The sequence below is a fragment of the Sinohyriopsis cumingii genome, chromosome 10, assembly GCF_028554795.1.
Source record: "Sinohyriopsis cumingii isolate HCF-2022 chromosome 10, ASM2855479v2, whole genome shotgun sequence".
Lineage (NCBI taxonomy): Eukaryota > Metazoa > Mollusca > Bivalvia > Unionida > Unionidae > Sinohyriopsis > Sinohyriopsis cumingii.
The window spans coordinates 46,914,144-46,937,966 of NC_142970.1; the positions used below are offsets into that span (position 1 = coordinate 46,914,144).

Consider the following 23,823-nt stretch of genomic DNA (forward strand, 5'->3'; position numbering starts at 1 on the left):
ACATGCACGTTCTGGCCTCATGGCCTCTGTCGAAGACAAAGAGAGTATCCATCCATCTGTCTCTCTCATGTCTATGGTTATAGATTATATATTGAAATCATTATTAATGTCGGTAAACATGTTTACTTCTCTCTGAATGTACAGTGTGAACACACTAATTGGGTGCCATATAACCAGACTGTGTTATAGACCAAACCGTGTTACAAGCATTCAGTTTAGTTAGTTGAAGAAAATAGTGTATGTACCAAAAAAAAAATTGGGGGGTTGGGTGGGGTGGGGTGGGGTTGGTAGTAGGTAATAAATGTGGGCAGTAAAATATGTGCTTCATTGGTACAGTTACCATCTTAAATCGATGCATATTAAATGAGAAATACACCTGTAGTGAAAACAGAGAAGGCATATATAATAGTTTACTTTTTTAGAGAACCACAAATTGGTATATATTTGTGAATACTGTTTATATATACATGTCTGATGTATAGCATGAATAGTATCAACACTGGGTACTTACCCACGAACCTCAACATTACATTGAATCCACAGTATAAGCGATTCCATCGAAAATATGCACACACAGAGATTACAATATTCATTAATTTTGTCACAGGTCATATTGGTCTGAATTCAGTGGAAAAACATAGCACAAACATGTAACGAATGACGAAGCACATTTACTTTTCAGTACATCTCAAGTTGGTGAAAGTTAGTGTTTTAAGCTGCTGTTTATACGTTCGTAAGCTTAAACTTTTTCCATGCGAAAAGGAAACTTTCACAGCACAGTTTATATGTTCCAGTCATGTTGGAAAATGCAAAAATCCATCAGATTCCATTACTTTTATTTAGGTTTGGTACTGACTTCATTTGAAGAAAAGTTCTTTGTTTTTATTGAAAATTGTAGTCAGCTTTCTTTGATGAGGGGTGCATGTGTTATTGAAGTCATCGTTAAAGGACAGCTTTTGGAGAATCAAACAAATGCCCATTTCATATTGTGGCGGCAACATCAAATAATTGTGTTGCATGAAAGAGACCAATTTTTTTCCATTTGCTGAGTACGTTTTCATAACAATCGATGCTTCAAAGGTAATCTGTTTCCTTTGAAATTTGAGCAAACTATTTTATATGGGTACATTTTTAAAAAGCAATTGGCTGTCGTTTGGTCTATTCTAGTTACTGTTCCTCCCTCCCTATTGAATAAACCAATAAGTAAGTACATTTGTGGTAGCACTGTGATGCTATCTTCCATGCATGCATCAGAAATTTAACAAAGGGGTGTTCTGAAGGATTTAATTCTGACTGAAAAGAAGATGAATTTTACTTACCATCCACATACAAATGTCAGTCTTAGTAAATATATTAATTACAAGCAAGAGACCAAAAATCCAAAGAAAGATAGATTATGAGATAATTCCTCGTCCAGTTGATCTCCGTTACCAGAAATGTCAACAACAAAAAAGCCGATATCTCAACAACATACAGTACTCATGCTAGATGTCAAGATAAGCGGATTATGATATAACAATGCACTGTTTAGATGGTTTGTCAGTATGGACAAAGAATTTGTTTATGTAACAATAGATAAATTTCAGTGCATTTTATATCCAGTTTGCAGCTTCCTTTCATGGGGCCTCTGAATTTCTCCACTCCAAACCAATGGTTGTATATACAAGTTTAAAACAGCCAACATTGTCGGCAATAACAAAAATCGCCAGATGGAATATTTCCCCCCACCCCAAGTTTGCCACATTGGCAAAGCCCTATGCAATCCCAGAATAGACATTTTACATGTTATTTTTTGTACTTTTAAGAAGAAAAAACTACTTTTTGTGTATGAGAAAAATAAATATTAAATTATAAAATTGCAGGAGCCACACCACGATCTTGTATTATTCATACGCGATTTCTTCCCCAAATGATAAAAAACTTTTAACTTTTTTTTTTACTTTTAAGAAAGAAATTTGTTTCGTGTAGGAGAAAAATATATGCATATCAAATTTTGGGAGCCACAGCATGACCGTGTTATGTCCGAATTTGTGTTGTAACGGAGCATGCTATAGCGGGGTCACACTGTAGTATATTAGTTTTTCACTTGGAAATTTCTAAACAAGTTGATAACTTTGAATGCTTTAGAGAGGAGACTGACCTTCATCCAAGCTTCATTATTGTGTCTTAGCTGTTTACATCAATGTTGTTTACTTGAAAAATTACTAATTCCTGCCTTAACATCTGAAGGGCAACCAGTCTTGTTGTTGTGTTCAGTTTTGAGTTAGGGTTGATTTATTTATTTAAATTGTCACTAAAATTACAAAGTGCTTTTTAACACTTCTTGGACTAAATCATTATTTTGGAATTATAGTGAATTCACTCAAGGGCATTTTAGAAGATATTATTGTGATACATCAAAAAGACTTAGCAAATTCAAGACCAATGGCACATCAGCACATTGACGACTATATGCATGTCATCACATTCAATGTTGCAATTTAAATTTTTACCTTGTATTCTTGGGAAATAAATTATTTGTTTGAATTTTATACAACTTGTTGGTTTCCCTCTTTACTGTTACATAGTTTAAGACAGTATAATTATAACAGTATGTAACAACAGCTCTACAGTGTTAACTTCGTGTTAGTAACACTTGTGTGCTTTGGCATTTGTACCTGTACATTAACTTTGCAGTTATTTTGAGAGTTGAACTGATTGAAGTCATATTCTTTCTAGACTGATGCTATTATTTTGGTTTTTGTCAACTCTTATATAAGACAAGTCCAACTGCATGCAATTTAGACCCTGATCTGCCATCACATAATGTGCAGGCATATCAGGGTCTATGATGTCTATTCAGCTGGTTACTCCTAACAATTTGATTAGATCCAGATTTGCCAGTCACAAAGGTTTGTGTGGTTTGCACTTGGGCTCATCTTATATATGAGTAAGGGGCCCCGAGTGGCCAAGTGGTCTAAAGTGCTCACCATTATGGATCACTGCCATCTCACCTCTGTCTGTGTGGGTTCAAGTCTAGGATTCGGCCAATGTGGGTATGTGAGAAAGCTTGCCAGTAGCTTCTCGTGGGTCGGTGGTTCTTTCCAGGTTTTTCCCGGGTTTTTCCTCCACCATTAATACTGGCCGCCATGCATAGCCTATTGTGTGCTGAGAAATGGCGTTAAACCCCACAACAACAACAACAATATATATGAGTATGTATGTGAATCACATTTCATAGTATTGTGGCTCTCCCAGTAAATGGTGGGGAAAATTTTATGACACAGATGCATTGTTGTCTAGAAATAAAGGGATATCCAAGTGAGGACAATAAATAAATTGGGGTGTTTCTCAGTAATTGCTTATCAAGCACAATTGTTGACAAGCAGGAAGGAGGTCATGGCAGCAGCACATGCAACTGTAAACAGCCAACCCATATTTAACTTGAGTGTTGGCACAGCAAAATGTGAGCACAAGCTTTCACTGCCCAGTTGTTGTGATAAGATGATTTGTGGGGGGCCTAAAATCTGGTTTACCCAGTGTGTGTGTGTGTGTGTGTGTGTGTGTGTATGTGTGAATTGGATATTTAATGTAGCTTTAACAATTTTTCAGTCATATTGCTACAATGTCTGCATTGTGGCAATTTATAGTGATGTCTAGCAATGGGGCATCATGCCGCAGACATGTAGCATACCAGTCATTATCCTGACACCAGGCTGACCAGTCCTAACACTAACCTCTTAATGCTGAGTGCCAAGCGAGGCAGTTGTTAGTACCATTTTTATGTCTTTAATATGACTCAGCCGGGGATTGAACACATGACCTGCTGCATCTGAGGCAGACACTCTAACCACAAGGCCATGGTTTACCCAGTAAAGTGTAGTAGAACACTGCATGTTTGTAAATGATGGAAAATGCATTTTTTATAAATTATAATCTTCATGTTAATGAGTGTAAATACATGAATTGTAATAGTATAATTAGACCACAACACTAAGGTTTTCATACAAATTAAAGAAGCCAAGCTGGACTTTCTCGGTTGATTTTGCTGGAAATATTTTTGTTTTGCAAAGAACATGCTATTATATATAGTTAAAAATTGATTTTGACAAGAAATGCAGATTTAATCAAACTATGTACTTCCAGACATTGAGCATTCATGTTTTGTTGAAATATTTTATCTTAAATTTAAAAAGTCTGAATATTTTACCAGTGATACTTTTATGGTAGAGTAGTATAGTAGGTTTCAGGGAATCTGTTTTTTAAAGTCTGCTTTCCTTTCATCATATGCTGTTTTGGGTTCACTGTGTGTTCGAAAAAATTTCTTGAACACACTGAATTACTGAAAATTGGGAAGTTAATTTTTAAAATGTTTGTAATTTACTTTCAGTGTTACATTATACCTGTGCATTCACAGATATCTTACATCAGTTGATTACGTGGTTGTTTTGTTTTATTTCTGTAACACCAGTATCATTAACAGACAGAAAGGAACAAGTTTCATGCCGAACTGGATTGAAATTATGTCATCACCATTGCATATTCTTTTGTTGAATGATTTACCAGTTCAAATGGAGATGAATCTTCAATGAAGACAAAGAAATGTTTAATTTTATATACTGTGCTACCACTAAAAATAAATTCATCATGTTACCTTTGTTTTGGGTTAATTTCTTTTAGCTGCATTGGTTAGTACTAAATAACCAACTTGTGTGTAAAACACTAAATCAAACCTACCAATAATTTATTTCAATTTTGGTTATCATTGGCTCATGACCTGTACCACTAAAGTGGTCCTTCACTTCAAAGTACAACATTGTAGCACTTTCCTTGTATAACATGGGCATAGTCATGGACCCCATGATACTGGTTGAATTATATTTTTCCATGTAATATATCCCAGTATAGGTGAACAGCACTGTAGTTGGGGAATCACTGTATTTAGCTTGGTACACTGGCCCTTGGTACTTTCATAAGAGGTGACAGTAATATAGTGGGCCAGCATGAGATATAATGATCCAGTTTATCAATTGTTGAGGTCTTCTTAAGGGAAACTCATAGACATCTGCTGTATTTTTGAAACCTCAGGATTTTATAAGGTGCCCCAAGTTTCAGAATGCTGGGGTTGAAGGGATGACTAATTTACAGTTGCTAGCATGAATGTATGTAATAGTTCATGGAGTTTAAGATCCAGCACCTGGCTTGCATAGGCAGGAATGTAACAGTCAGCAGCTGTCAGGCCCTTAATGTAATCACTTAAAACAGTTAATGGATATTGTGTGTAGTATATAATACAGTGTGATGATTGTTAACTGAGTGGATTTTTCTGTAGGATTTTCAACACTGATTTCCAAAACCCTTCCCATTTGTATACTGTAGTATGTCATTGATGTAAAAAAAAAAAAATCAGTGCGTGTATATTTTATAAAGATGAGTCTTCACTTGAACATACAAAAATCAAAGGGCATTTGTATAGCTAACTCTGTAGGAATCATTCTTGGAGTTAACATAGATGAAAGACTAAACACATATGCTGCTAGTCTGCAGCATGATGCCCCAGTGCTAGATATCACTATAAACTGTCACACTGCAGACATCATAGCAATATGACTGAAAAATTGTTAAAGCTACATTAAAAATCCAAATCACACACACACACACATACATATGCAAATTTATCATCATGATCGACCAGCTGCTTGTCTCTAGTCCATTAGACTACGTGTACCTTTATTACAGATTCTTGACCAAGATGCTCAGCAGTTGATGTAAAAGCATTCATAAAAATGTTGATGTGTGGCTGTGTTTTGCAGTTGTTGTTGTCATAGGGTTTAACACTATTTTTCAGCACAAGATAGGCCACACATTGCGGCCAGTATAAGTAGTGGAGGAAGAACCCGGGAAAACCCCAGAAAGAACCATCGACCCTTGAAAACCTAATGGCAAGCTTTCTCACATACCCACATTGGCCGAACCCAAGACTTGAACCCATGCAGACAGGTGAGATGGCAGTGATCTGTAACAGTGGTTTTGCAGATGAGCATGGTGGCATGTTATTTTGTATATACAGAATTTCATTCAAATCGATTGTCTGCAGATGAAAAGCAGGAATATAATACATTCATCATGTTTGATACTGAGGTGATGACCAATATAATCTGAAAACTACAGCCCAAATTATGATTGGCACACTACAGGTACATACGGTAATGTTTCAGGGTATCTAATCAATTGCAAGGGTTATGGTCCTGTTTAGGAACTAACAATGAAAGCAACATCTGACCTTGAGTTGCTGTTATGAATAGATCGTCATGAATTGTATATATTATGTAACAGTGACACAGGTTACACCATTTTTTTCTTTAAACAGATTTAGTTTCTATACAGATTTCGTTTCACCATTGTACCCATTAATAAATCTACCTTTAGTTTTGACTGTAACTAGGTTTATGTACATTTAAAAAATGAGTGGGAATGCTTTATATACCCCTCCACACTGTATTGACAAATCTTCTCAAGATGGATATACACTAAAAATCAAATAATGATCAAAATGTTTATTTAAAACAACATTTCTAAACTAAATAACTTTAAAGTCTTTAATATGCAAGTCACTGTATTTTTTATCAAGTTGGGAAAATTTAGTTTTATAGTGGATTTAAATTTGGTCACATTTTGTAAAGTTTTTAGTCACTCGGAAAACTGATACAATTATTGGACAGAGACTGGAGGACTTTGAAGCAGAGGCTCTTACTGTGTATTGAAGAACTCTTGAGTTCATTTTCAGATAAGCTCAGTCAGAGGACAGAACCCATGTTAATAAGATTTGAAATTGATATATTGAACATTCCTTTGTGTAAATCAATATCCTTTGTTGTGCCCATTAGTTGTCGTTGTTGTAGGCTTTAACACCTTGTTTCAGCACAAGCTAGGCTATACATGGCGGCCAGTATTAATGGTGGAGGAAGAATCCAGGAAAAGCCCGGAAAGAACCACCGACCCACAAAAAGCTACCGGCAAGCTTTCTCACATATTCACATTGGCCGAACCCGAGACTCGAACCCACCCAGACAGAGGTGCCTATTAGTATTTGAGTAAAAAGAAAACTTTAAATTATGAATCTAAAATTTTGAAACTGGAATGCCATTTATATTTAATATATTGCCCTCTGTTCTTTCCATCAGATATGGGGGAGGGTTGTGTGAGGGAGTAATGTACAATATGTATTTCATCTCACTGTTGCTGGTCTGGCATGCTTACTTTTTCATTCATTTGCCCATTTGTCAGGACCATATATTCACATCATGGCAGTTCAAATGTTTTTATTTTTCAAAATCCGTGATCAACTTCTCAGCATAATACAGTTTCTTCAGTGTCCATCACAGTTGGAACATTAAAGCATCATCCTTTAATGTCTGTTATGTCACAGATAGAACATTAAAGCATGTCAGGAGGTGGTGGAAATTATGCAAGTGATCGACCTTGGTGCTATTGCCTGGATCGAGTAAAGAAAAAAATAAAATATGAAATGAAGGGATGGTATAACTGAGAAGAGATACAGATAGAATAACATGAGCCTCTTTATGCAATTTATTTTTAATCAGTTACATAAACAAAATGAAATTGAACATGACATGTGGATGTTTAATTTCCTCACAGAAAATAGTCACAAAATTATGTGAAATTCAATTAGCTGTTCTCTTATACTGATGGAACAAATTTCATACTATGATTGAGGGACTGATCAGACTCAGATTGCCAGCACAATAGCATCACCTTGTGCTTCTGGTCCTTTCCAAATCACTACTGGTGATAGGTCAGCATTTTCCTATTTTTCCTTCTTTTTCTCTTAAGCCTCTTCAGGTCATGAACCTCTTGCTTGCAGACTGCTCTTTTCCCACAAAGCAACTGTATGGAGCTATCTCCTTAAAAGTAAAAAGAAAAATACTCAACTTAAATACATGTTGGGTTTCCTTCTCCAGGAATCAGCAAATATTCCTGCTCTTTTTCATCTGATATTGTCTATTGAAATTTAGCTCAAGTAGCTATGGTCATGTCACAACCTAATAATGATACAGAATCATGTTAACTGTGAATTTATGTCTTTAGTAGTGTACTTGCATTTCTACTAAGGACATGACATAATTAGTAGAAATGCAAGTACTAGTACTTAGACTTCTCAGACAATATTACTGACCTGCTGTGGCTATAAATGGACCAGCTGGACTAGACCACTAGACCAGTTAGCACATGTAACTTGATTCTGGGTCAGAGAGAATTCACAACTTAATTACACAGGGATTAATGGACTTCATACCTTATCCTATCTATGGTACTTTGATAATTAGCAATTCATTTTCATACTTTTCCAGACATAGGAAAAAATCAATTCTTGGCATGCTATTCATCAAAGACAGAAAACTTACATATTCACATAATCTTGTATCAAAGAAATTCATGAAATCTTACACTACATGATTTCTATTATATACAAAACAACTAAATCTGAACTCATTCATATAACGGAATATTGTATGACATTCTTATAACACATCAATCATATAACCTGCACAATTATTTCTTAACTCAAGGAAAAATTGAAGTATGAATTTAAAATGAATAAATTCAACATTAATTACAAACTCATATCAATGAACACTTTGCATGAAATTGAGGATAACCTTGTGCTTTCTTGAGCTCTCTCTCACTTATCATCAGAGAATATTCCCTGTCTGGATACGGGTCTCTAAAAGTTCCAGACCCCCTATCCTATGGGCAAATTGTTCAGCGAGAAAGGATATTTGCTACTTTTCCTTGGAATCAACTTCTTGGCTTCCCACAGAAACCTAGACTGGTTAATTTTATGAGGGTAACTGTTTTAAAGACCTGATGTCTGGGAACACACACTGTCTTGTTTAGCTTAGCCAATCAGGATTACTACTTTACCTGCCAAACATCTTTATCACTCCCTTGTAGTTAGAATAATACTCTCTAGTCCATCTTTATTAATGACTATTCTGGAAAATGGCATTTTACGACACTTATCTCAACCCGCCCCCCCCCCCAGTTTCCTGGTTCATCCCATCTTTTACACTGACATATATGTCGGATGGGTATTGAATGGATTCTAATTAAAATTCATTTCGTGCCTCAAAACAGGAGAGTTTAATTATTGCAAACTGCCAAGTTATATTGGTCCTAGCCAGTACATCAATCTTAATGTTTACATGTCACACTTACCGTGACAGAAAGCATTTTGAAATTATATATCAGAAATCATTCTACAAAATTTTGCACCATTACAAAGCATCATCTATTTAGATCTGTCATGTCACAGATAGAATATTAAAGCATAATCCTTATATATCTGTCATGTCACAGATTTGAACATCCAAGCATCATCCTTTTTCGTATCGTTTCAAATGGAACATTAAAGCATCTTCCCTTTACATTTTTCATGTCAGATGGAACATTAAAGCATTTTCCCTTTACATTTGTCATGTCAGATGGAACATTAAAGCATCTTCCCTTTACATTTGTCATGTCAGATGGAACATTAAAGCATCTTCCCTTTACATTTGTCATGTCAAATGAAACATTAAAGCATCTTTCCTTTACATTTGTCGTGTCAGATGGAACATCAAAACATCATCCTTTTACATGTCATTTCATATGGAACATTAAAGCATCTTCCCTTTTCATTTGTCATGTCAGATGAAACATTAAAGCATCAGTCGTTTACATCCATCATGTCAGATGGAACATTAAAGCATCTTCCCTTTACATATGTCATGTCAGATAGAACATCAAAACATCATCCTTTTACATGTCATTTCATACGGAACATTAAAGCATCTTCCTATTACATTTGTCATGTCAGATGGAACATTAAAGCATCAGTCGTTTACATCCATCATGTCACAGATGGAATATTCATGTATCATCCTTTACATGTCATAAATATACTCTCATTTTATGTTACTGAATAATAATCCATATGTATAATCTGTGCATAGATAATCAGGATAATGTTTTATGGGTCATTCTAGAATAGAAAAGGCACTGAAATGATGAAGAGCGGGACTTAACATTGGCAATACAAATTTGAGCCAAGTATGGTAATTGTGTTTCTGGAAAGAATTTGTTGTTTTTTTTTAATCAGAATTTCTTTTTCCCAGTTTTGCAGTTAAATTACTTTTAAGCTTCTTCTGTTGCTATGATAGTTCAGTATTAATTATTTTCTTTCTTCTTTCTCAGTAAGTATACAGTCTGGTCCATACCATAACCTTAGGTTTTAAGAAAGAAAACTGCAGGAAAAATAATTGAAGTCATTCCCAATGTATGTGGCCTTCCTGGAGATGTTTGTTTTGCATGCAAGATATGAACCTAACATATCATATATACTTGCGTAGAAGTCAAATCCAGTTACAGACATCACTGATCTGCTCTTGCATAATGCTCAGACATATCTGGGTCTATACAGTTTGTTGGGAGTAACCAAGAGAACAAAGAATACACACCTTGATCTGCTCTTGCAGTATGTCAAGGCATATCTGGGTCCATACAGTTTGTTGGGAGTAACCAAGAGAACAAAGAATACACATCTTGATCTGCTCTTGCAGTATGTTAAGACAAATCTGGGTCTATACAGTTTGTTGGGAGTAACCAAGAGAACAAAGAATACACACCTTGATCTGCTCTTGCAGTATGTCAAGGCATATCTGGGTCTATACAGTTTGTTGAGAGGAACCAATAGAACAAAGAAAATAGACCCTGATCTGCTGGCACTTAATGCAATGACAGATCACTGTCTGTGTTGTTTGCTGTTTGACTCGACTTATAAGTGAGTATACATAGTAAGAGTGGTAATTAAGCTGTTTTTTGTGTCTATGCTATAATGTTTGAGATGACAGTGGTAGGGGGGATATAATGTTACACCACATCTGGTCTGTTTGGTTAGTTTTTGTATGCAAGTCAGTTTTCAAGCACTCTGTTAGGCAGTTGTTTTCCATGAAAATAGTCTGTTGAAAAATTGGGCAAAAAGCTTAGCCGTGGAAAAGGAATTGAAAAAAAAAATTTAAAAAAAAAAAGATTTCTTTTAAAAATAGATGTTGGCTGAATTATCTGTGATTTGTAAGATCTGTTCCATATATACAAATGATCAGTAATGTTGTCTTCTTCTTCATGCTGTTGATACCAACATTATTTTCTCTTTTATGTGTCCCATCTTATATTAGAAACATAGTTTACTCATGTTTGTCCATCTGTCTGTATGTCTGTTTTTCTGTTCAGGTAAGATTATTTGGTACTCTTGTCAGTCATTCTTGGTCTATGAACATATTTCTAGCGATTTTGTGTATTGCTGTTGAGGGACCTTCCTCCTCTGCCTTGTAACATGAAACATAAGAAGCCTTTAATCAAGTTAGCTATTGTATTTCTTTATTTGTTTCTGTATATAATTATTTTCTGTCAGCAATAGCTAAACATTTTTGTCCATTTCATCTGTGCCATAAACACTGCTGTAAATTAGTTTGTTTGCATAAAATCTTTTCACAAAGAACATTTACTGACACAATTTATGATGGCAATAGATTCTGTTTCAGAAACTTTTGATATGTTAGATAGTATTTTTATATTCTTTTTGTTTGGAACTATTGCACAACAGTAAAATCATTACAACCTGATTTCTCAAAGGAGTGCTGATAGACTGCTTAGACCGTATGTTTGGTTGGCCATATTAGTAAATGATACTACAAATTTTTATAAAGACATGAAGAATCAGTCTACTTTTTTTAAAATCAGATGCTGAATAGCATGAGGTTTTTGAGGATAAAGGGTCTAACAGTGCTTTGAAAACACTGAATCCTGAATGAGGTTTTTGAGGATAAAGGGTCTAACATTGCTTTGAAAACACTGAATCCTGAATAAGTTTTAATTTGATTTGAGGAAATTTTGGCAGAGATCAGTCAGGTGTATCTGTTGGTGGCGAGTCTGCAAAGTTGGGAATGTTCATGCATATAGAATTAAAGAAAGGAACGCTTTTATCTGACACAGACACTGGGACTCATTTAAACCTTTAGTCATTCGAGTTTGTCTGAACCAAGGTTTTTTCTTGTTAGTGTTCTTGTGGATCTTGAAACTACATTTAAATAAGGCATGGTGAAGAAAAGAAGGAAACGTAGCAGAATTTGGAACCAAAACAAACTTGCACTTTGAGCTTGAATTCATTCATATTATGTTGTTAGGAGCAAGTTTTGTTTTTGCCAGGTTTATGCCCAAGGAAATCAAGTTCAAGTTGCAAACCCATAATTTGTTATGAAACTTGTGTTACTTAATATGATACTTAATGTCATTCATGTTATGATTCTTAATGTGATACTTTTGACACCCGCACCCCAAAAATGCATATTTCCTATTGCACTGGTTTTAAAATTAAGGTGTGATCATAATTTGTGAGACTTGATCATAATTTGTGAGACTTCTTGTGCTCATAATTTGTGAGACTTCCAGTGATTATAATTTGTGAGACTTCCTGTGATCATAATTTGTGAGACTTTCTGTGAGCATAATTTGTGAGACTTCCTGTGATCATAATTTGTGAGACTTATGTGATCATAATTTGTGAGACTTCTGTGATCATAATTTGTGAGACTTCTGTGATCATAATTTGTCAGACTTTCTGTGAGCATAATTTGTGAGACTTCCTGTGATCATAATTTGTGAGACTTATGTGATCATAATTTGTGAGACTTATGTGATCATAATTTGTGAGACTTCAGTGATCATAATTTGTCAGACTTTCTGTGATGCTTAATGTGATACTTAATGTATACCAGTATGATCAAAATTTGAAAAGTTTAGAAGAGGGACTCAAGAAAGATGGAAAGTTCTTTGATTTTAGTTAATTTAATTTAAGTTTTAGATTATCAGTTTTTGAAATTTTTTACTTGTTTTGCTCAAAATAGTGTTAAGGATACAGATTCACATCCATCTTGCCCCAAGTGAATATCATCAGTGGCTACACCAAACAGTGGCTACACCACATAGTGGCTACACCAGACAGCAAAATCTATGTGCTGTTTGCATGGCTGTAGAACCTGCACATAAAAATTGGTGCACTTTACATTTGTTTTAGCTTCTGATGTAGAAGATATTTAATGTTTAGAAACTACAGTGGTTTCTTGCTATAATGAACCTTACAAACTTCTTTGAGTCTAGGATTTGGCCAGTGTGTGTATGTGAGAAAGCTTGCCAGTAGCTTCTCGTGGGTTGGTGGTTCTTCCTGGGGTTTTCCCGGGTTCTTCCTCCACCATTAATACTGGTCGCCATACATAGCCTATCGTGTGCTGAAAAATGGCATTAAACCCCACAACAAGAACAACAACAACAACAACAAACTTCTTTGATACAATAAGTGTCCTTTTCAAAAAGTATGCAGATTGACAGTTTTCATTAATTGTAAAATATATGCATTATTTATTACTGCTTTTTTCAATTCATTACCTTTATGCCAGCCAGGAAGGTGACACCACAATTGTACCTATATTTCCTTCTCTCCATTTTGAAAAAACATGCACATACTTACAACAGGCAGAAAATACATTAAATCTCCAAAGATAATTTTTCATGCTGCTACTGTGTTGAATACACTGGATATATCAGTGGGTTCTCTACAGCTTGTTCACCCAAGTAATGAAAACCTATTTTACATACTCACCTGTATAATGAAGGCCTTTTCTGTGTAAAGGCCTTCATATTGGATCTGGTGATTAGGGTGTATTATACATGTTTACCCATGTGATTAATACCTATCTAATATATTCATCTATGTAATGAAGGCCTTTTCTATGTAAAGGCCTTCACATTGGATCTGGTGATTAGGGTTGTATTATACATGTTTACCCATGTGATTAATACCTATCCAATATATTCACCTATGTAATGAAGGCCTTTTCTATGTAAAGGCCTTCATATTGGATCTGGTGATTAAGGTGTATTATACATGTTTACCCATGTGATTAATACCTATCCAATATATTCACCTATGTAATAAAGGTCTTTTCTATGTAAAGGCCTTCACATTGGATCTGGTGATTAGGGTGTATTATACATGTTTACCCATGTGATTAAACATCTTTCCAGTATATTCACCCATGTAATGAAGGCTTTTTTTCTATGTGTTCATTCATGTGTTTAAGGTCTATGTTATATGTTTCTCTGTGTCATTACAGCCTATCTAAAATATTCAAAATTTAATTAAAGACTATCCTATGTGTTTGCTAGCAGTTAAGGATTAGCTTACATGATCACCAATGTACATAAGGTATACATGCACCATTACTGACTCTGCCCTTCATGTGTTTTTATTAAATATTTGGTATAAAATGTTGTCAGAACACCACTAACTCTGAACCTGAGAGAATCATTATTGCAGATGTTGCATCAGTACTGGAACATCATGTAAGAGACAATTTCTTAGTACATGCATTGAATCAGTACTTGAACTTGTTTTTTTTTTATTGATTGATTGATTGGATTTACGTCATGTGCACCCAGAAGGGCATGTGCGACGGTATGAACATTTGGTAACAAATTATTTACATGCCTTGCATCTGCACTAGAACATCTAGTTAGAGTGATAATCATTAGTAAAGGCCTGGCATCAGTACTAGAACATCTAGTAAGAGAGATAATCATTAGTAAAGGCCTGGCATCAGTAGTATAACATCTGGTAAGAGAGATAATCATTAGTAAAGGCCTGGCATCAGTACTAGAACATCTGGCAAGAGAGATAATCATTAGTAAAGGCCTGGCATCAGTACTACAACACCTGGTAACATAATATAGTAAAGGCCTTGCATCAGTGCTAGAACATCTAGTAAGAGAGATAATCATTAGTAAAGGCCTTGCAGCAGTACTAGAATATCTAGTAAGAGAGATAATCATTAGTAAAGGCCTGGCATCAGTAGTATAACATATGGTAAGAGAGAGAATCATTAGTAAAGGCCTGGCATCAGTACTAGAACATCTGGCAAGAGAGATAATCATTAGTAAAGGCCTGTCATCAGTACTACAACACCTGGTAACATAATATAGTAAAGGCCTTGCATCAGTGCTAGAACATCTAGTAAGAGAGATAATCATTAGTAAAGGCCTGGCAGCAGTACTAGAACATCTGGTAAGAGAGATAATCATTAGTAAAGGCTTTGCATCTGTACTAGAATATCTAGTTAGAGACATAATCATTAGTAAAGGCCTTGCATCAGTACTAGAACATCTAGTTAGATACATAATCATTAGTAAAGGCCTGGCATCAGTACTAGAACATCTGGCAAGAGAGATAATCATTAGTAAAGGCCTGTCATCAGTACTACAACACCTGGTAACATAATATAGTAAAGGCCTTGCATCAGTGCTAGAACATCTAGTAAGAGAGATAATCATTAGTAAAGGCCTGGCAGCAGTACTAGAACATCTGGTAAGAGAGATAATCATTAGTAAAAGGCTTTGCATCTGTACTAGAATATCTAGTTAGAGACATAATCATTAGTAAAGGCCTTGCATCAGTACTAGAACATCTAGTTAGATACATAATCATTAGTAAAGGCCTTGCATCAGTACTAGAACATCTAGTTAGAGACATAATCATTAGTAAAGGCCTTGCATCAATACTAGACTAGGTGGTAGGAGACACAATCATTAGTAAAGGTCTTGCATCAGTGCTAGAATAGGTGATAAGAGAGAATCATTAATACAGATCTTGCATCAGTTACTTGGTACATTTTGGTAACAGTTGCTTAGCACATGCCTTGCATTAGCGCTAGAACATCTTGTAAGAGAGACTGTTTCATAGTACAGACCTTGCATTAGTACTGGAACATAATGTAAGAAAGAGTTTTTTTTATGGTACACACATTGTATTAGTACTGGAACATCTTGTAAGAGAGACAGTTTCTTAGTACAGGCCTTGTTTTAGTACTGGAACACCTTGTAAGAGAGACATTTTCTTGATACAGACCTTGTATTAGTACTAGGACATCTTGTAAGAGACAGTTTCTTGGTACAGGCCTTGTATTAGTACTAGAACGTCTTGTAAGAGACAGTTTCTTGGTACAGACCTTGTATAAGAACTAGAACATCTTGTAAGAGACAATTTCTGGGTACAGACCTTGTATTAGTACTAGAACATTTTGTAAGAGACAGTTTCTTGGTACAGACCTTGTATTAGTACTAGAACATTTTGTAAGAGACAGTTTCTTGGTACAGACCTTGTATAAGAACTAGAACATCTTGTAAGAGACAGTTTCTTGGTACAGACCTTATAATATTAGTACTAGAATATTTTGTAAGAGAGAGTTTTTTGTGGACCTGAAATTATTCTATAAAGATTCAGCAGAATGTCTCCATATTGTAAAGATCAGTTCGCGCCTCTGATTGAATGATGCATATGGATTATAACAGATGGAGGAAACAGACCTTCAGATTGAATTTATTTAGATTGATTTAAACAGAAATGAAACTTGTGACCGATAGGATGTAGGTTACAATCCTGTCACGGAACCAGTCAGTCTTGGTCGGCTGCCAGACCCCATGGGTGATTAAACAGGGAGGAAACAGATTGGGTTGATTTAAATTGATTTAAAAAGCAGAGAAAACAAATATACAGAACAAAGATTCAAACCCTGACATTGATATGTATTCTATTGCAACCAAATTATCCTAACCGAATTTTGAAGGAATGATGAATACAAGAATGATGATGACTTAACAGGCAATATGTTACAATCATGTAGCATGAAAAATAGAGTGTAAAAACCAGTATAAAATGATTAGACTCTCTGCCGCATCTGTGATTAAGGAAATGTGCATTATTTTGGACAAATGAACTGTGAGTGCCAATAGCTAAGTTGGTAATCTGAAAAAATACCTGACTCTAGCACTCTTGGGTTTGAGTCTACAAGGCACAGATGTGGTTTTTTATCTTTCATTGTATACAAAAATTGATTTTCAACCAGCAGTTCTTGTACAAAAATGCCAACATGGAGGTGTGTGTTTGTGATTGTGATTAGCTTTTATATTTCAGTTTATGAAATTGAGTTTCACCCAGCAGTTCTCTTAGAAAGATGCCTACATTGAGGTGTGTGTGTGTGTCTGTGTATGTGATTTAGATTTTAACATAGCTTTGACAGTTTTAGTCATATCACTACAATATCTACATTGTGTCAGTTTTTATTGATGTCTAGCAATGGGGTGTCATGCTGCAGACATGTAGCATTATATCCCACCCAGTCACATTATTCTGACACCAGGACGACCAGTCCTAACACTAACCTCTTAATACTGAACGCCACCATAGCATGTACTGTATTGAGGCTATGACCAGTAATTTACCCTGATGAGGTTGACACTATGGCATGTACTGTATTGAGGCTATGACCAGTAATTTACCCTGATGAGGTTGACACTATGGCATGTACTGTATTGAGGCTATGACCAGTAATTTACCCTGATGAGGTTGACATTACATGGCAGTCTTTATCCACCGAAACCAAAAATGGAATAGTTTAAGAAAAGTTTAAAGTAATTTGGTACAGTTCTATGAAATATTCTTAGTAACATGTAAAATCTGCAAAAATTGGTATTTAAGAGAAGATGTGAGCATGTACATGATATTAACAGATTATAAAATAAGTTAGTGTTTAATGCTTAAGAGATGATAAACTAAATAATAATTACTGCCATCATATGAGGTGCATTTTTAATCTTTCTTCTTAAGAAGGCCAGTAGAGTTTCCTTCAAGTGCAAGAGATGGCACTGTAAGTAGCTCTGGGTTATAGTTTTCTCTTTGAGTTTCACCTGAAGTTGTTCAAGTTGTTAAATTTCCCCTCCATTTAAAAACTTTGTCAACCATGAGGAACCTGCTGGCATGCTTTTCTCAAGTACTCATTATTTGATGTGAGACTCCAGATACAAAATTGGATTCTGACCACGAGCGAAGTTTGGGTGGGAAAAAAACGGTCCAAAAAATGAGTTTTGTCCCTCTGTATTTTGTAGTGCAACTAGAAATTCCAGATTATTTGGTATCATTGTAGAGTTACATCTACCTTTCTCTAATACCACCCACTTTAGTGTATCATTCATGACTTTGACGCTACAGAGCTCGGCAGTAGGCTACTATCTCCTGTCACGTAAACTTATCACCAGGGGTTAATGTGTTAAAAGTTTGTTAAACATCAAAAAGTAAGAGTTTTTATGACTATATAGTCTTACACTAAGTAACAAAATGGATAAAAAAATAACAAATTTTGTAAAATTCAACGAATAATTTATTTCCCTCGTATACAAATTGAAAATTTAAAAAGAACTTACAGTATTGGGAATTAAATCCAAAATAGTCTTGAAGTTCTATCACAAGTCTAAAGGTGTGAAGTTCCAACTGAATTCTTGTGTTTGAGTTCCAGTTAAATTCAAATATTGAATTTGTTGATGCGCCTGTAGTATAAAATATGCTAATGTGCAAGTGGCCTGGATTGTGATGATGTGCTAAATTTTTTTGTTGTTTATCACCATAACATAATCCAAAAATGTCATTTTGTGAATTCACTATAATTCCAAATGTTTTTGTTCAAGAATATTTGTAATTATAGTGAATAACAATTTGAATAAATAAATTCAATAATAATTTGAATAAATAAATTTGCCCAATAAAAAAACTGATCACAACAATAAGACAGATTCTGCTTCAAGATAGTAGGGTAGGAATGAATAATTTTTCAAGTATACAACATTATATAAAAAGCTAAGGCATTTCTGTGAAGTCTACTAGCTTGATATAAATGCAGTTAGTGGTTATCAGGTGGAAATTTTTAACTGCAATTCGATTTAATGAAAGCAAACAATTAAATACTGTATATTCCCTAATTAATGGCACATGTGGCATTGAATTTTCCAAATGGGTTGCATTTGTTTGAGCACAATAATGAAAGGCAAAGTTGTTTGTTTGATGTACACTTATGCTGACTTGGGGCTCTTTCTGTCACTGAATTCACTCAATGTAAATATCAGCACAGTTAAAATGATCAATTGATTAACACATTTTCCCACTCAACAGTTTTTTAAAGTAGGACCAGTAAGTCTTTTTGAACTTCCTGCCCAGCTAGTGTGTTGTATTTAACATGACTTTAGTAATTTGTACATTGTGCTAAGTGAGACTGCTGCAGCATTTTGTTGTAATCATAAACCTAAAGCAGACAGGCTTTGAAAAGCACAGGTCTTGCACTGCATCTTTTAACTATTTTGTTCTTTATAAAAGGGATGGGACTTTATTTAGAGTGGGGAATTAATTTAAGTATATATGGTATGCAGTCTAAAAGTTTGTTTGTTTGATTTAGTGTTAATTCCCCATGTAGCCCACACACGACCAACAGCTACAATATCTGCCTGTCTATCTGGTATATAATTTGCCATATCTGAAGACAAGATTTCAGCAAAGTACCTGCAATTTTTCTTGAACTTATTGCCCTGTTTGAATAGGAGCCTGATATAGTTTATAATAAAATCTTGTAAACACAGTTGTTTTTTTAATGGATGACCATACAACTGTTTACATTGTATGACCCTCATCATGACCCTCATCTGAAGATTTGCACATTGGCAAATTACTGCTCTTGCAATTATTGTTAGAGTTATAGTCCTTTTTGTCTTGCAACCCTCCTAAGGCAAAGTAGTATGAATGCAATACTTTTTTTTAATTTTATGGACCACTGTTAAACTTAATATGTGTTGAGGTTATCTTTTAAAGATACATATATTAACCACTCTTTGTGATCTTTCGATTTTTGTAAGTTATGGCCCTTTCTGACTTGTGCCTGGATGTAATATGTGAGAATATTTTGTGAATGTGACTACTTGTGGAGTCTATCGATGATCTTTATGTAACTTGGTACATATTATGGTCATTTTCAGAAGAAATCCATGTTGACCAGTCATCATGTAGTGGCATTGTCATCAGCAGAGTTATGCCTCTTACATTGCCCAGCAGTGAGTACATTATGGGATCAATGCATCTGACCTTCCCTATGTTACCAATTTTATTTCTGCACAATAACTTAAGTTATCTGCTAACCTTTTGTACCAGACTTTGTTGATATCTTGACCTTGGGGTAAGAAAAAACCTTTTGATTTTGGAGTGTAAAGGTCAGATGACATGTTGACCATAACAGAACAGAAATGGTCTCTGTACAGAAGTTTAGTTTTCAGTCATGAACCTTATTGAATGACTTTCTTGATGGGAAAGAAAGAAACCTGTTGATTTTAGAGTCAAAGATAAAGGTAACAATATATCGACCATGTACATTGATGACTGTAGTTTGCAGAGGACTTGCACTTAAGTTATAAAAGTCTTGTTCATTTTGGAGTCATAGGGTCAAATGTTTAGGTTATTGTGGTTCGGATAAAAAATTAGTTTTGCAGAATAAATTGAGGGCTCAAAACTAGAGGTTGAAAAACATGTAGAATTTCTTTATGGACTGAGACTGATGCATATGACTGATTTCCACTTATTATTGAAGATTAACTTAAATGAACCATGGCTTGAAGTCATACTCCTTTTATTTCTTATCTTATCCTATCTCATCTGATAACAGCTGTTGGTTTCATGCAGGACATTATCAAATCAAGATTTTAAGGTGTGAGTAAACATCCTTAGGGTCCAATTTTATGCATCACTGTGTTATCTTGGACCTTGGTACACAGACCATCTCATTCCTCATCTCCAGTTGGTTCCACTTTAAGCTGTCCTGATGAAGATAATTAACAGTTTAGCTCATTACATCATCATCCATTGCCTTGCAGGCTTTATTTTATTTGGCAAGGTGACAATAAAACAAGATCAATGGGATTAATGGCCTTGAATTATTTTCTTGCACCAGACAAGGTGTTGAATAACTTTAGGAATAGCCTGCAGACATGTAACAGTTGTCTGTAGGGTTACCTCCAAGGTATTCCAAATAGTGGAATTTTTATTAAAAAAATTATTATTAAGATGAACATTATATAAATAATTCAGAATTATGCACAATGAAATTGTCAAGTGAAAAGCCTTAAAGGAAATAAATAAATAAACAAATAAACAAAAAGCACTTTTTATTTATTTGCAAAGCTGTTGTGAAACTTTTGCCATTAATGGTAGATACAGCTTTGATGAGCTCGGTTTTTCACCAATATCAGGAGCAGGTCTTTCCCTGAGAAAAGTCATGACACAAAGAAATGTGCTCTTTATGTATGTATAGATGTATGGATGGATGCATGCATGCATGCATTTGTGTATATGTATGTATGTATATATATAAAACGATCTGTTGATTGTGTTATTTATATTTGAAATATAAAATATATACATTAATGAAATAAAAATTGTTTTTATGGACTGTGCCGGTAGCTTAAGTGGTTAGAGCCTCCACCTCTGATTCAGAAGGTCACAGGTTTGAACACCGGCCATGTCATACCAAAGACTTATAAAAATTAAACTAGCAGCTGCCTAATGCTTGGTGCTCTGCATTAAGATGCGGGGGGTCATTGGTTTGATCCCCGGCCAAGTCATACCAATGACTTAAAAAAAGGTACTAATAGCTGCCTCGCTTGGCGCTCAGCATTAAGAGGTTAGTGTTAGGACTGGTCAGCCTGGTGTCAGGATAATATGACTGGGTGGGACATCATGCTACATGTCTGTGGCATGATGCACCAGTGCTAGACATCACTTTAAACTGCCACACTGCAGACATCAAAGCGATATGACTAAAATTGTTAAAGCTACAGTAAAAATCTAAGAAACACAGGATAAAGACAAACACATCACATGGCTCTTTTTGCCTCCAGCAACCAGGACTGCTACCATTAAGTTGATTACTTTGGACAGGTGTTCAGCAAAGCTAGATGTTTGTGTTGATTGTAGATTGCTACTTGCCAACATTACCCATGTGATGGTATCTATTCATCTCTTTGTGTAATTTCTGTAGAGCCATTATCCAGCTTTTCATATGATTGCTGATATACATCAGTATGTTTCTTTCCACATACATGTAACCTATATGGTACAGTAGATGAACATTGAATAAGTGACAGCAGAGGATTATTTCTCCATGTGTCAGAAGTATTCCTGAGGTGAGTGTATGAAATCATTTAAAAATTTCAAGTGTTTTCTTGCTGGGTAGAGTTTAGGAATTGTGAGATTTGATGTACCATGACCTTTTTGTGGAGGCCACTTGGCCACATTTAATGCATAGTCAGCCATATTTTCCTTTTTTGTGTTTGTCTCGTTAACTCCATTTTGGATAGAGTTATGATCCTTGGCAATTAACTTAATACCTTCATGTTGCCTGTAACGAGCATAATTGGATGACATTTGGACCGTGAATGGCTGATTATATAGATGTGTCTTATAAAGATTGTTTATAGAATTTCATATTTTCAGATCCAATTTTACAGAGCTATTGCTCTTTTTCCTTCAATATTGAATATCCACTATTCATTGCAACCAGCATAGTTCAGGAACCGTTCAACGTATTCTTATGCAATTTGTTGAATACATTGTATCATAATGCTAGATGAGCTAGCTCTGGTTTTGGCTTCTGACCTCTAAACTCCATTTTGAATTGAGTTTTGGCCTTTGGAAATGAACTGTATATTATTCACATTATATTGTGCTCTTCTTGGGCAGTTTGGTATGAACATTGTCTCATTACCATACACATGCCTTCACTGGTTTTGTCTCAGTTATAAGAGTTATGGCCTTGGATTGTTCAGCCTCCTGATGTTGGTTTCCACAGGATAACATTATTTAAGCTTTGTTACATTTGTACCAGGTTTGGCATGCAGCTTGATAATGTTGAGAGGGGAGCTAGCCACAGTCGTTTACTTGGTAGAATTTCAGACTCCTAATCCAGGGATCACAATTTTCGATACCCACTTAGACCAACCTGGGTTGGCTGCCTTGATGTATCCTTGGAAAGTACATAGCTTCCATTTCCTCAACATGATGTAGCCAGTAGTGCATTAGAAGTGCTGGATAAATCATCCACCAAATTACCATCTTATTGATGGAACCAAGAATTTATTTAATTTCGAGCGTTCCACATTAGTCTTGCTGATGAGCTGAGGCTCCTGATTGGTGTTCCTTCCAAAATTGCTTCCCACAACATGTCTTGGACAGCAAATTGTACGGTCTAAAGTGCTTGGCGTTACTGATCATTGCTATCTAACCTCTGCCTTCATGGTTTTCAGTCCAATGCTTGGCCATTATGGGTATATGAGAAAGCTTGCCAGTAGCTTTGCTTTCCACGACATGACATGGGGAGCAAATTGTATAGTGGCAACCTTTATGATGCACCATCTTTATGGGGAGGCCAAGCAGTCTAGTCACCACTGTCCATGTGGGTTAGAGTCTCAGGCTTGGCCTTTGTGGGTTTGTGAGAAAACTTGTCAATAGCTTTGCATGGGTTTGTTGTTCTTACAGGGATTTTCCCAGGTTCTACCTCCATCAGTTGTCCTGATGAAGAGTGCACCAAAGTCATGTGAACTTGATCGAATTCCAACATCACTGCTGCTTGAGTGCTGAGATCCAGTATTGCCTTCACTAACTGATGTTATTACTACCTCTCTCTCATCAGGGGAATTCCCATCATTTTTCAAAACTGCCATTGCAAAGCCTCTGCTGAAGAAACCAACACTAAACAATAATGATTTAAAGAACTACTGCCCAGTTTCTAATCTCCCATTCATATAAAAAACCTTAGAAAAGGTTGTTCTATCCCAGCTTGTATCTCATCTGAATTCAAACAGCATTTT

At 35.4% G+C, this 23,823-nt stretch overlaps 1 protein-coding gene across 1 annotated transcript in view; it reads left to right on the forward strand.

The window, feature by feature from the left end:
• Positions 1 to 23,823, forward strand: part of LOC149789989 (uncharacterized) — a 226,954-nt gene that overhangs the window by 102,718 nt on the left and 100,413 nt on the right. The window lies entirely within an intron of this gene.